The 16,193-nt window shown below is 38.7% G+C and overlaps 1 protein-coding gene across 13 annotated transcripts in view; it reads right to left on the bottom strand.

Moving 5' to 3' along the window:
* The window catches only part of MGA (MAX dimerization protein MGA), a 145,423-nt gene that overhangs the window by 31,442 nt on the left and 97,788 nt on the right, over positions 1-16,193 (bottom strand). The window lies entirely within an intron of this gene.

Here is a 16,193-nt window from a genome sequence, read left to right as displayed (position 1 = left end):
AACAGTGACGGACTTTATTTTCTTGAGCTCCAAAATCACTGCAGATGGTGACTGCAACCATGAAATTAAAAGACTCTTGCTCCTTGGAAGAAAAGCTATGACAAACCTAGACAGCGTATCAAAAAGCAGAAACATTACTTTGCCAACAAAGGTATATCTAGTCAAAGATATGGTTTTCCCAGTAGTCATGTATGGATGTGAGAGTTAGACTACAAAGAAAGCTGAGCACCGAAGAATTGATGCTTTTGAACTGTGGTGCTGGAGAAGACTCCTCGGAGTCCCTTGGACACCAAGGAGATCCAACCAGTCCATCCTAAAGGAGATCAGTCCTGAATAGTCACTGGAAGGACTGATGCTGAAGCTGAAACTCCAACCCTTTGGCCACCTCATGCGAAGAACTCACTCATTTGTAAAGACCCTGATGCTGGAAAGACTGAAGGCGGAAGAAGGGGACGACAGAGGATGAGATGGTTGGATGGCATCAACGACTCAATGGACCCGAGTTTGAGTAAACTGTGGGAGCTGGTGATGGACAGGGAGGCCTGGCGTGCTGCAGTCCATGGGGTCGCAAACAGTCTGACATGACTAAGCAACTGAACTGATACTTTGCAAAAGCTGAGGTTCAGGGAAGTCCAATAAAAAGAGGCAGAACCTGGATCAAACCCAGTCAGTCTGGGTCCACAGCTGTTACTGTTGCCTTCTGATGACAACTTCTATTCAGAAGATAGCCTGAACTCAGCACAGAAGCAAAAATCCATCAACCGGAAAGCAATGAAACCTGACTAAGATGAAATCATACCATCAACAAGTTCTACACAAAGGAAAACATGCACTGATTCTTAACCAAATTAAATGGAGGATCTAGGTTAACAGGCTTCTTTTTCAAAAGCAAATTGCCTATTCCCATCAATAAGACAAGAGAAGCAAACACTGTGTTTTGCATTTCAATGATCAGTGCTCAGAGAGTATAGCTCTAAACCAAAGACCCACAATCTTTGCCTAAAATCACATAAATGGAGCAACTAACACTTAATCTTGCGTAATAAAGCAGTATCCAAACTGCTACCTGATCTCATAAGAAGTCCATTTGCTCTGAACACTAAGACCCCACTACTGATGAATAATTTTGTCTAAAGTCTCCTAAGGCTAACATCATACGGAGTGTAACTATAAAATACTGAATAAAGGCTTAAAGATTAAAATACCAAGGGAGGAAAAACCTTCTGAGCTAGAATGTGATTGAGTTAATTCATTAGCTACTTAGCAGCCTCTGTTATCCAACTTTTATAACTTAGCTTATTATTACATGATTCACAAAGGCTGTTAAGACCCCAGTATTCATTCAGGTATTCAAGACCCCAGTGAACATTCGTATATATCAGACTTTGTAGACATAGTAATGAACAAAACTGATCAAAAAATCTTGCTTTCATGGAGGTTATATTTAAGTTGTAGAGGAAAGAGGGTAAGACAGTCAATAAACAGGGAAAATAATGCAAATATGTTGGATTTTCAAGTGCTTATAAGAAAAAACCAAGCAGAGAGAAGTACTGGTAAACTGTTTAGTGAGTATGTATGAGTATATATTTTAAGGGGGGTGGCTGCAATTTTTAAAAGGGTAACCAGGGTGCCCTTACAAAGAAGGTGGTGTATACAGAGCCTCTACCACTCATTTAGTTAAAGCTTTGTTGTCTAGTTCTATGAATTATTTCACACATATTAATTTTACTAGATAAATAAAAGGCTTCAGGTCAAGCAATACTGTCTTACCTCTTTCAATCATCTTTTAAGGACTTTCTAAGCCTCCATAAACTAAGGATTTACTGAGAACTCTTTTCATCTTTTTTCTTTTGAAAATAATAGCTCATAACTTCACAATACTTCAGAAGAAAACCCCTTAAAATCTCTAAACATATTAATTCCTCACAGAGATCAAAAACAACTCTAAATTTTCAATTGTGGATAAAACAGAAATCGTGCCTCCAGTAAATAGGAGAGTTCACAAAATCTATTGAATTGAGTTCTGTTGAGGGCAGTGTTAATATTGGAATGACAGCAACTAGGGTAAGCATTAAAAATTAAGACTACCATTGGCAGAGACTACACCTGAAACCATGAAAATGGACAGACTCCACACAAGAACCTAAACAACAGTCCACTTCCTCACAATCCTCGACCCCGCTGTCCACTTGACTCCTTTACACAGTCTGGACTCTAAGACTGAATACTTCTCTTTCCCCCCTCACAGTACACTTGAGATACTCCTACCTTTCATCCGAAACCCAGATAAAGGAAGCTAGCAAAGGCACAATGAGGGCAGAGCCAGAGTAGCATATACTCACAGAAGCCAAGAACAGAAACCTGTTTCAAGAAAATAGTAATATCCCCTTGTTTCTATTCAAATGCCTTCTAATACACACCATCTTCCCAAGGTTCCGTAGCATTATCATTTTGCCTTCTGAGTTCTCAAAAAGCCTTTTGTTCATGATACTTAAAACATGGCACTTTTGTTATTGTGGCACTTAAAATTATCATAAATATATATCTACATGTTTACCTGTTCATAAATTGACAGTAACTTCTTCCAGACGGACTTAGTTTTAACTGTCTATATCTTAACTCCTCTCACTCCAGCAGTGCCCAGACTATTTGCTCCATGAATGAAGTGCTGGGCATGTAAGTCCCAGAAAACTGCTATGCTAACCATCAGCATACTATATTCATCTCCCTCCCATTCTGAAGGCATTTTAAACCTCTTTATTGTGAAATATAATACCCATATGTACAGAAACAATGTATATATAACTTAATATCAATACATATTAACAAATATACAACCATGTAAACTCTATAAATGTTAAGAAATGAAATATTGCCATAAACCCCAGAAGCCTTTGCATGCCTTTCTCAATCATAATCCCTTCCTACAAGCAACTCGCTTAAATTATTACCCACCTCTCTGCATTCCTTTTTAACACCAAACATCACCACTAAACATCACAGTTTAATTTTGTCTCCTTTTGAAATTAATTACAGAGATGTGTTCCCTGCCTAGCCCTTTTCCTTCTCACTCAACATTTTTGTAAAATATATCTATATGCTACACATAAATCATTTATTTTTACTGTGGTATATACTATCCACTGATTATTCATACTATTATTTATTCATTCTAATGCTATCAGATATCTGGGTTTGTTTTCAGGTTTTAGTTACTGTGAGTCATTGTGCCAAAACACTGTTGTAGAATGCAGTTCTGCTGGTTACTTTGGAGTCAAACTACTAGACTAAGGGCACATGAATCACCAATCCCAGTAGAAACTGTCAAACTACTTTCCAAAGTGCTTATATCAATTTACATTCCCACTAACAGTACATCAAAGCTCCCATTTATTAAGAGCTGATATCATCAGAGAATTTTAATTATAACCATTTTTGCAGGCATGCAGTAGAATTTTGCTGTGGATGTAGTTTGCATTTCCAATTATAAATAAGATGGTCAACATCCCTCCTCAAGTGCCTCTAAAAGACTTGCCCCCACTTTAAAAAAAATATTTACATTTATTTGGCCATGCTGAATCTTAGTTGTGGCATGCAGGATCTTTAGTTACAGGATGAGAACTCTATAGTTGCTGCATGTGAAATCTCAGTTGTGGAATGCGGGATCTAGTTACCCAACCAGTGATCGAACCCAGGTCCCAAGCATAGTCTTAGCCTCTGGGCCACCAGAGAAGTCCCAGACTTGCCCTTTTTTAACGGGACCGTTTAATTCTGATTAATCTGTACCAATTATCTCTATATATTCTGGATACAAGTCCCTAAATATTCCAAGTATCTATTTTCTCACTGCAGCTTACATTTTCACTTGCTTAATGTCTTTAAGACCTGAGTTTCTCATTTTTAACTCATCATATGTATTGACTTGGCCAAGAAGTTTGTTTGGATTTTTCTGTAAGATATTATGGAAAAATCTGAATTAACATTTTGGCCAACCCAAAAAGGACTGATATTTTCTTCTGTCACACTTAAGACCCCTTCTACTAATATGAGATCATACACACACACACATACTTTTTTAAACATTATCTTCTAAAAGTTGTGTTGGTTAGCTTTGACAATTGGGTCTGTAATCTATGTAGAAATTATTTCTATGGATAGTGTGAGGAATAAAGTTTCATATATTCCCCATATGAATATTCAATGATTCCACCAACATTTACTGAAGAGATCATCCTTTTCCTTACTCTTCTGCCAATTTTGTCAATCAACTGTTCATGTGTTTGAGTCTAGTGCGGCCTCTCTATTTTGTCTACTGGTCTATTTATTCAGTTGATACTCAAGCCAGAAGCATCTTTTTTTTGTTGTTGGCCACATCACATGGCACATGGGATCCTAGTTCCCCAACCAGAGATCAAACCCTCGCCTCCTGTACTGGAAGTATGAAGTTTTTAACCACTGGACTGCCAAGGAAGTCCCCATCCCATCTTAAAATGAGAGTTCTGTAACTTTTGACATTCAGCAAGCAAGACTTACGGCCTTGTTCTAGACTGCCCTGGCTATCTCTAGGTGCATCTTCATATAAATTTTGGAATCAGCTTTCCAAGTTTCACATAAAAAGTTGTCACAATTTTGATTAGGATCGCAATGATTAGAACTGCAATGAAATTACAGATGAAAAAGAGAAGAAACACCATTACAATATTCAGTTTTGCTTGCTAGGAGTCTTTTGGGTTTTGGGTTGTTGTTGTTGTTGTTGTTTAAGAATGGATACTGAGGAGTTTCTGGGGAGATGATGGAGTAGGCAGCACCAGGATATATGACTCTAGATGTGAACAATAACTGTACTGGCAGAATCTGATATATTTTGAAACTCTGAAGAATTGCACCTTTCAGGGGAGGACTGAGACAGTAAACTTTCATCGGGTTCAATTACAGTTCTCGGCACAATACCAGCTGCTCATTCCTCATCACCTGGTCACCTGGCAAGCAGCTGTGCACGTGTTCCTGGAGCAGCTTACAACACAGTGGGAGCCAGGGTGGGCAGAAAGAACCTTGCCCTCTAAATATCAGGGATCTCTGCTCTGACTGCTGCTTCTGGCCATGGAGGTGCAAAGAGGCAGGAAGCCACTGCTGTTGAAGCTACCCACTTGGTGCAAGGCCTCATCCCTCTGTCTTAGGTAACTTTGAGGGGATTTAAAAGGACAGCACCCTTTCCTCTCTTCACTTTTCACTCATCCCCCTTTACAGGAGACAGACACTAAAGACTAGAACACTTGGGGGGAAAAAAACCCTGCATATACAAGGAAAATTAGAAAGGGACTATGCATGCCTAGGGATTCCCTCATAGCTCAGCTGGTAAAGAATCTGCCTGCAATGCAGGAGACCCTGGTGTGATTCCTGTTCAGGAAGCTGCCCTAGGAAAGGGATAGGCTACCCACTCCAGTATTCTTGGGTTTCCCAGGCGGCTCAGACACTTGGGTTCGATCCCTGGGTTGGGAAGATCCCCAAGAGGAGGGCATGGCAACCCACTCCAGTATTCTTGCCTAGAGAATCCCCATGGACAGAGGAGCCTGGAGGGACAGAGGTCCCTGGGGTTGCAAAGAGTCGAACACAACTGAGCGACTAAGCACACACATGAATGCCTAAGGAAAGGCTCAGAGAAGACCTGAGAACACACCAAGGCTGATTCTTGACATAAAGACAGCCTACAAGAATGAAAAAAGCAAAAACAGTAACAACAAAAAAATCTGAAGAAGGAAAAGACTCTGATTTCCAGAATTAGCACATTATTAGATTCAAATGTCCAGTGTTCCACAAAACATTACAAAGCATACAAAAAAAAAGTATGGCCCATTTGAAAGAAAAAAAATAAATCAACCATCCCTGAAAAAGACCAAAAGACAGATATACCGAAGACTTTAAAAGAACTGCCTTAAAGATACTTAAAAAAAAATCAAGGAAGATGTGGAGAAAGTCAAGAAAATAACGTGTGAGAAAGATGGAAATACTGATAAAGAGACACAAAACCTGAAAATAAACCAAAAAGCAATCCTGGAGCTAAAAAGCACAGTAACTAAAATGAAAAATTAACTACAGGGACCCAAAGGCAGATTCAAACAGGCAAAAGAAAGAATTAGTGAATTTGAAGATAGCACCACGGGAATCATGGAGTCTAAGGAACAGGAATAAAAGAGATTAAAGACAAGTGAACAGACGAGATCGGGCGCGTTCAGGGTGGTATGGCCGTGCTCGGGCCTGGTGCACTGGGAAGACCCAGAGGAATCGGGTGGAGAGGGAGGTGGGAGGGGGGATCGGGATGGGGAATACGTGTGGGTCTATGGCTGATTCATATCAATGTATGACCAAAAATAAATAAATAAATAAATAAAAATTTAAAAAATAATAATAATAAAATAAAATAAAAAAAAAAAAAGACAAGTGAACAGAACCTAAGGACCTGGGTGATACCATCAAGTAGACAAGTACAAGCATCACAGGCATTCTAGAGGGAGAAGAGAAAAAGAAATGGGCAGAGAGAATCTCTGAAAAAATAACAGCTGAAAACTTTCAAATTGCAAGGAAAGACAAGAATATAAACATCCAGAAAGCTCAACAAATTCCAAGTAAGATGAACTCAGAGACCCACAGTGAGACACATTATAATCAAACTTTCAAAAGAGAAAGACAAAGAATCTTGAAAGCAGAAAGAGAAGCAAATCATCACTTACAAGACATCCTCAATAAAATGAGTAGATGACTCATCAGAAACTCTGGAAGCCACCAGACAGTGATCCTATCTATCCAAAGTGTTAAAAGAAAAATACTATCAACCAAGAAACCTAAATGTAGCAAAATTGTTCTTCCAGAGAGAAAGAGAGAGAGAGAATTTAGTATTATAACAATAGTCTGCAACTGTAATCTTCATTTTCTATAGAATTTGACAGACTAATACACATTTAAAGGGAAAAATCATTAGTATGAAAGTTAGTATTACTGTTATTTTTAGTTTATAACTCTAAATTTTATCTTCTACATAACTTAAGAAATTAACGCATTTTAAAAATCATTTGATTCTGAATACACAATGTGTAAATATGTAACACTGTGACATTAGCAATCAAAAGGTATGGAAGTATAACTATAAAGGAGGAGAGGTTTTTAATGTCAGTCAGGTTAACTTGGTATAAATTTAGAGAGCTATACCTTCAGGATGGTAAATGTAACCCCTATGGTAACCAAAAAAAAAAAAGCTACACAAAACACACAAAGGGAAATGAGAAAAAAATTTAAACATTTCACAACAAAATACCAACTAAAAACAAATAACACAGTAATGCAGGAACCGAGGAACCAAAGAGTTACCAAGTATACAGAAAAGGAACAGCACAATGACAGAAGATCCTTCTTATTGATAACTATTTTAAATATAGATTAAAATCTCCATCAAAAGAAAGACTGGCAGAATTGATTTAAAAAAAACAAAATACAAAAAACCATGATCTATTTATATCCTGTCACCAAGAGACTCATTTGAAATCCAAAGGCACAAACAGGCTGAAAGTGACAGAAAATGATAATCCATGCAAACAGTAACCAAAAAAGAACAGGGATGGCTATACTAAGATCAAAGTAAACATCAAATCAAAAAACAGACAAAGAAGGATGTGTGTGTGTTCGTCACTCAGTCATGTCTAACTCTTTGCAACCCCAGAGACTGTAGCCCAGTAGGTTTCTCTGTCCATGGAATTCTCCAGGCAAGCATACTGGAGTGGGAAGCCCATTCCCTTCTTCCTGACCCAGGGATCAAACCTGGGTCTCCTGCATTGCAGGCAGATTCTTTACCATCTGAGCCACCAGGGAAGCCCAAGGAAGAAGGATGTCATATACTAATAAAATGTTCAACACATCCAGAAGAAATAACTTTTACAAACATTCATACACCTAATGACAGACCATCAAAATACATGAAGCAAAAACTGACAAAATTGTCGTGCATGGCATTTTCTTCCATCATAAGGCTGTTTTGCCTACATTGAATGCCCGCAGTTTAGTGTAGCAGTCATTGTTATATGTGACATAGATCTTCTGAATAACTTGCTGCAGCTTCTATACCAGTACTTGCTGCTTCTCCGTGCATTTATTTATATGTCATAGAGATAGTTTCTTTCCATAAACCTTAAGAACCAAACACAGCTAGCTTCAAACTTTTCACCCTCTCTCAGAAGACTTCACAGAATTCAAGACAATTATGGGCTTTTAGCTTAGGAGAATGTTGTGACTGGTATGATACTCTATTCAAACCACTTAAACTTTCTCAGTGTCAGCAATAAGACTGTTTTGCTTTTTTATCATTCATATGTTCACTGGAGTAGCACTTTTAGTTTCCTTCAAGAACTTTTTCTTTGCATTTACAACTTGGCTAACTGGTGCAAGATGGTGCTTTCAGCCCATCTCAGCTTTTGACATGCCTTCCTTACTAAGCTTAATCACTTCTAGCTATGATTTAAAATGAGAGATGTAAGACCATTCCTTTCACTTGAAAACTTAAGAGACCACTGCAGGGTTATCAATTGGCCTAATTCCATTATTGTTGTCTCAGGAAACAGGGAGGTTCAAGCAGAGGGAAAGAGATGGGAAATAGTAGCTAGAGTAGTCAGAATACACACAACATTCATTAAGTTTGCCATCTTGTATTGGTGCAATTCATACAGGTGTACTAATAATGAAAAAATCTGAAATATGTTGAGAATTACCAAAATATGACAGAGAGACATGAAAGGAGCAAACGTTGTTAGAAAAATGGCGCCAACAGACTTGCCGGACAGAGACTGCCACAACCTTCAATTTATAAAAACTGCGATATATTCAAATTACAATAAAATGAGGTATGCTTTTGAGTGTCTTTGTTTATCCCAATTACATCAGCTTTACAGTAAGCCTTAAAATCAGGTAGTATAAGTCTACCAACTACGTCCTTGTTTATCAAAGGACTACTATTAAGTCCTTTATTTTCCATATAAATTTTAGAAACAACTCACCAATTTCTACCAAAAGAAGGCTATTGAGGCTTTGACTGGAACAGAGTCAAATCTATAAATCAGTCTGAGGAAAACTGTATCTTACCAAGAGTATTCTGATGCATTAAAACTGTGTACCTCTCCATTTACTTAGGTGGCACAGTGGTAAATAATCCATCTGCCAATGCAAGAGACGCAAGAGACACGGGTTTGATCCCTGGGTTGGGAAGATCCCCTGGAGAAAGAACATGGCAACCCACTCCAGCATTCTTGCCTGGAGAATCCCACGGACAGAGGAACCTGGCAGGCCACACAGTCACAGGCTTGCAAAGAGTCAGACATGACTGAACTGACTTAGCACACTTGCATGCACTCAGCACTTTTTAGTATAAAGGACATTATTTTTTGCAACTTCAGATTTATCCATAAGCATTTCGTTTCTTTGTATACTATTTTAAATGGTATTTTTAACTTCAATTTCAAGTTGTTCACTGGCATATATACAAATACACTGCATCTTGATATTGTTGTATGCTGTAACCTCACTAAACTAACTTACAGTTCTAGTAGTTTTGTAGATTTCCTAGAATTTCCCTATCTATGAAAAAGCCAATTTTATTTCTTCTTTTCAACCTGGATGCATTTTCTTTTTCATGACTTAATGGCTGGCTAGGCGGTATGACGTTAAACAGACATGATGAAAGAGGACAATCTTCTTCATTCCTAATCTCTGGGAGAAAGTACTCAGCCTTGAACCAAAATTAGTACACTGGCTCCAAAGTCTTTTTGTTTTGTTTTGTTCATTTATTTTTATTACTTGGAGGCTAATTACTTTACAATATTGTAGTGGTTTTTGCCATACATTAACATGAATCAGCCATGGATTTACATGTGTTCCCCATCCCGATCCCCCCCTCCCACCTCCCTCTCTATCCCATCCCTCTGGGTCTTCCCAGTGCACCAGCCCCGAGCACTTGTCTCATGCATCCAATCCGGGCTGGTGATCTGTTTCACTCTTGATAGTATACTTGTTTCAGTGCTATATAGATGCTTCTTATCAGGTTGAGGAAGTTTCTTTCCATTGCTAGCATGCTTAAGGACTTTCACCAGAAATGGATTTTCTCAATTTTTCAAAATATCTATTGAAATCATATTTTATATATATAAAGTGCTATAAAAAAGAAAAAGTTTGCTATGGTAATGGTGAACTACAGTAATTATTTTCAGATTTTTAAATCAACCCTGCAGACCTGGGATAAATCCCACTAGGCCATGACATATCTAACCTTAAAATATACATAGATGTGACTTGCTAAATTTTTATTTATAATTTTTATATATGTTCATAACTGGTTTGAGTATTAGGGTAACACTGGTCTCACAGAATGAAACCATTTTATGGATTGTTTGTAGAGACTGGATATTATTTCTTCCTTAAACAGTTTTGCAGATGTCACCATGAAGACATCTGGAACTCGTGCCACTGTGGGAGTTTTCATTACAAGTTCACAGGTATAGGGCCAAGCAATTACTTCTTCTTCAGTGAGTCTGGCAGCTTTGCAGTTTTTCAAAAAAACTTTTTCATTTCATCTAAGTTGTCCAATTTATTGATATAAAGTTGTTTCTAATATTTCCTTATTATCCCTTGAAAGTCTGTAGTAATGTCACTTCTCATTCCTGATATTGATAATTGGTGTATTCTCCATTTTTCCTAATCAGTTTCCTACAGATATCAATTTTACTGATCTTCTCTTTACATCAAGTTAACTTGCAGGTACACATTTCCAACAAAATCCAAAGCAGGCTGAGAAAGCAGGAGTACCAGATTTTCATCCTTTGTCATGGTACTGCCCCACAGCAGCTCAGTGGTGCTTTTATACTGTCTGCAGTATTTTTAGACAGACAAAAGGGTAAACAGGGGATCAAAGTGAAGGCCAAATTTCAGAATATCTTACACAGTAGAAAAAACACAAAGATTTGGAAAACTTGAGTTCAACTCCCTATTGCTCACTTAACAGCAATGTGACCTTGAGGAACAAGCCACTCAAATGCTTAAGCACTCAATTAGTGTATTTGTAAAATGGAGAAACCTCCTTATCACAAAAAGTTTCAAGATTTAAATAACATAACCCTTATAGAGTGTTCTTCATAAAAACTATCTAATAATGTTAGCATGCACCTAACATTCCAGGTTCCTATGCAATATTGCTCTTTACAGCATCGGACCTTGCTTCTATCACCAGTCACATCCACAACTGGGTATTGTTTCTGCTTTGGCTCCATCCTTCCTTCTTTCTGGAGTTATTTCTCCACTGATCTCCAGTAGCATATTGGACACCTACTGACCTGGGGAGCTCCTCTCTCAGTATCCTATCATTTTGCCTTTTCATACTGTTCATGGGGTTCTAAAGGCAAGAATACTGAAGTGGTTTGCCATTCCCTTCTCCAGTGGACCACATTCTGTCAGACCCCTCCACCATGACCTGTCCGTCTTGGGTGGCCCCACACAGCATGGCTTAGTTTCACTGAGTTAGACAAGACTGGTCCCTGTGTCAAGGTCCATGAATCAAGGCAAATTGGAAGTGGTCAAACAGGAGACAGGAAGAGTCAATGTCAACATTCTGGGAATCAGTGAACTAAAATGGACTGGAATGGGTGAATTTAACTCAGATGACCATTATATCTACTACTGTGTGCAGGAATCCCTTAGAAGAAATGGAGTAGCCATCATGGTCAACAAAAGAGTCCGAAATGCAGTACTTGGATGCAGTCTCAAAAATGACAGAATGATCTGTTCGTTTCCAAGGCAAACCATTCAATATCACGGTAGTCCAAGCCTATGCCCCAACCAGTAACGCTGAAGAAGCTGAAGTTGAACAGTTCTATGAAGACCTACAAGACCTTTTAGAACTAATACCCAAAAAAGATGTCCTTCTCATTATAGGGGACTAGAATGCAAAAGTAGGAAGTCAAGAAACACCTGGAGTAATAGGCAAATTTGGCCTTGGAGTATGGAATGAAGCAGGGCAAAGTCTAATAGAGTTTTGCCAAGAGAACACACTGGTCATAGCAAACACCCTCTTCCAACAACACAAGAGAAGATTCTACACATGGACATCACCAGATGGTCAACACAGAAATCAGATTGATTATGTTCTTTGTAGCCAAAGATGGAGAAGCTCTATACGAAAAACACAACAGGGAGCTTACTGTGGCTCAGATCATGAACTCCTTATTGCCAAATTCAGACTTACACTGAAGAAAGTAGGGAAAACCACTAGACCATTCAGATATGACCTAAATCAAATCCCTCATGACTATATAGTGGAAGTGAGAAATAGATTTAAGGGACTAGATCTGATAGAGTACCTGATGAACTATGGATGGAGGTTCATGACACTGTACAGGAGACAGGGATCAAGACCATCCCCATGGAAAAGAAATGCAATAAGGCAAAATGGTTGTCTGAGGAGGCCTTACAAATAGCTGTGAAAAAAAGACAAGCGAAAAGGAAAGATATTCCTATTTGAATGCAGAGTTCCAAAGAATAGCAAGGAGAGATAAGAAAGCCTTCCTCAGTGATCAATGCAAAGAAATAGAGGAAAACAACAGAATAGGAAAGACTGGAGATCTATTTAAGAAAATTAGAGATACCAAGGGAACATTCGAACAAAGCTAGTGGAGGTGATGGAATTCCAGTTGAGCTATTTCAAATCCTAAAAGATGATGCTATGAAAGTGCTGCATGCAATATGCCAGCAAATTTGGAAAACTCAGCAGTGGCCACAGGATTGGAAAAGGTCAGTTTTCATTCCAATCCCAAAGAAAGGCAATCCCAAAGAATGCTCAAACTACCGCACAACTGCACTCATCTCACACGCTAGTACAGTAATGCTTAAAATTCTCCAAGCCAGGCTTCAGCAATACATGAACCGTGAACTTCCAAGATGTTCAAGCTGGTTTTTAGAAAAGGCAGAGGAACCAGAGATCAAACTGCCAACATCCACTGGATCATCGAAAAAGCAAGAGTTTCAGAAAAACATCCATTTCTACTTTGCCGACTATGCCAAAGCCTTTGACTGTGTGGATCACAACAAACTGTGGGAAATTCTGAAAGAGATGGGCATACCAGACCACCTGACCTGCACTTGAGAAACCTGTATGCAGGTCAATAAGCAACAGTTAGAACTTGACATGGAACAATAGACTGGTTCCAAATAGGAAAAGGAGTATGTCAAGGCTGTATATTGTCCACCCTGCTTATTTAACTTATATGCAGAGTACATCATGAGAAATGCTGGGCTGGAAGATGCACAAGCCGGAATCAAGATTGCCGGGAGAAATATCAATAACCTCAGATATGCAGATGACACCACCCTTATGCAGATGACACCACCCTTATGACAGAAAGTGAAGAGGAACTAAAAAGCCTCTTGAAAGTGAAAAAGGACAGTGAAAAAGTTGGCTTAAAGCTCAACACTCAGAAAACTAAGATCATGGCATTTGGTCCCATCATTTCATGGGAAATAGACAGGGAAACAGTGGAAACAGTGTCAGACTTTTGGGGGCTCCAAAATCACTGCAGATGGTGACTGCAGTCATGAAATTAAAAGACGCTTACTCCTTGGAAGGAAAGTTATGACCAACCTAGACAGCATATTAAAAAAGCAGAGACATTACTTTGCCAGTAAAGGTCCATCTGGTCAAGGCTATGGTTTTTACAGTGGTCATGTATGGATGTGAGAGTTGGACTGTGAAGAAAGCTGAGTGCCGAGGAAATGATGCTTTTGAACTTCGGTGTTAGAAGACTCTGAGGTCCCTTGGACTGCAAGGAGATCCAATCAGTCCATCCTAAAGGAGATCAGTCCTGGGTGTTCATTGGAAGGACTGATGTTGAAGCTGAAACTCCAATACTTTGGCCACCTCATGAGAAGAGTTGACTCACTGGAAAAGACCCTGATGCTGGGAGGGACTGGGGGCAGGAGGAGAAGGGGACGACAGAGAATGAGATGTCTGGATGGCATCACCGACTCGATGGACATGAGTTTGAGTAAACTCCAGGAGTTTGTGATGGACAGGGAGGCCTGGCGTTTTGCGATTCATGGGGTCACAAAGAGTCGGACAGAACTGAACGACTGAACTGAACTACTGTTAGCATCCCTCTCTCCACATCAATGAATTAATGGGCTGCTAATCACAGAAAAAAATTTAAGTCTATTACAATGACCAAAAAAAGCAATTCTTAAATGCCTACATTTCACACATCAAAAACACTAATATTTAATTTATACATTAACTGTAGAATAAATTCAAAAACACTAAAAATTCAAGCTATACAAAATGACACAAAAATGAAAGGCAGGTCTTCCACCACACCGTGTCACAGTCCCACCAGTGACTACTTTCAACCATTTGTGTTCAGTTTTGGTGGTTATCTCAATAATCCTAAATGAAACACTTTATACTCAACTCCATGCTTTTAGCATTAGCTAGGGACTCAGTGTGATGCAAGATAAGGAAATTAGCATCCTAAACTTGTCCCATATCTCAACTTCCATCAGCTACAGAGCTACTTTCACATTGTCATGGTTTGTGGTACTAATTTCCATCGTAAAAATTTGGAACTTCAACAATTTGTATGTGCAGATTCTAAAAATCAAAATATCCATACATCTGCTTAGTCAATTATGTTTATGTGATCAATCCTTGTGAAAGAAAGGGAAAGTAGCTCCATCATGTTCGATCTTTTGGGACTCCATGGACTGTATAGTCCATACAGTCCACAGACTGTATATTCTCCAGGCCAGAATACTAGAGAGGGTAGCCTTTCTCTTCTCCAGGCGATCTTCCCACCCCAGGTATCAAACCGAGCTCTCCCGCATTAAAGGCAGATTCTTTACCACCGGAGCTACAAGGGAAGCCCAACAACACTGGAGTGGGTACCCTATCCCTTCTCCAGGGGATCTTCCCAACCCAGGAATCAAACTGGGGTCTCCTGCACTGCAGGCGGATTCTTTACCAACTAAGCTATGAGGGAAGCCCTATCAATCCTTGTAGAATCAACTAACGTGACTGACCCCTAAGGAGAAGAAAACGTAATTCTATACCACTAAATCTGTTCAAATTCTCCAATAGATCCTCTTTTCTTACTATTAATATTATTATTATTCTTCATGCAGCATGTGGGATCTTAGTTCCCAGATCAGGGACTGAACCAGTGTTCCCCATAACGGAAGGTGGGTTCTCATCCAGTGGACTAAGAGGGAAGTCCCTCTTTTCTTAATTGCTTGAAACTTTACTGGTTCATACAATAGTTGGACCATAATTTTACTGTACAATTTTTTTCCTTCCTGTGTTTTCAATTCTTTTGTTAATTGATGAAGTTGGCATGTACTTTCACCTAATCATGAATCATCCAGGCTCTTAACCATGTCATTTCTTAAAATAAAACTAATATACTCTTAAAGGTAGTCTTCTCACATCTTCTGATTTTTCTATGTTAAATTAGACTGCTTGCTTTATAGTCTTGGTCTATAGCAGTCATCATAAGATTGTTTTCTCTTGGGTTGTGTTCATAACTCACTAGATGTTATCTCTTATTTAATTTTTTTTTTTTTTCAATTTTCTGGAGCACAACCTCAATAAAGTAACCAAGAATCTGTAACAGATCAACTTCCTGCATCCTGATGTTTTAATATATCTCTATTTCATGCATAATTATAAATTATGGTTTATAATTTGGCCAAGAGTGTTAGATTAAAAATTCATCCAATCCCTATTCAACTCTGACTTTAAAAATATTACTCAAACATCCAGTGTTATTGATGATCTCTTTGACATCAAACTGATTCGAAATCCCTCCTAGTAAAAGTGGCTTCTTCTAAAAAGAGTTCAGGATATATTCTTCACTCTCAGTGTTCTGAAATGTCAGAAGAACGTGTCTACATAGTCACCTTAAAATTCTTAACTGCCTGGAATTCAGTGGCCCCTTAAATCAGAATTGTCATGTTCTTCAATTTTGAGACATTTTCTATCACCACTTCTGTTCTATTCTACTCTACCCTATTACTTTTATTTATTTATTTTTGGCCGTACCACATGGCATATGGGATCTTAGTTCCCTGACCAGGGATAGACTTTGTGTGCCCCTTGAAGCGGAAGCGTGGAGTCTTAACCA

The sequence above is a fragment of the Cervus canadensis genome, chromosome 6, assembly GCF_019320065.1.
Source record: "Cervus canadensis isolate Bull #8, Minnesota chromosome 6, ASM1932006v1, whole genome shotgun sequence".
NCBI classification, from domain to species: domain Eukaryota; kingdom Metazoa; phylum Chordata; class Mammalia; order Artiodactyla; family Cervidae; genus Cervus; species Cervus canadensis.
Note: the sequence above shows the minus strand (reverse complement) of the source record. Positions and strands in the feature narration are given on the sequence as shown.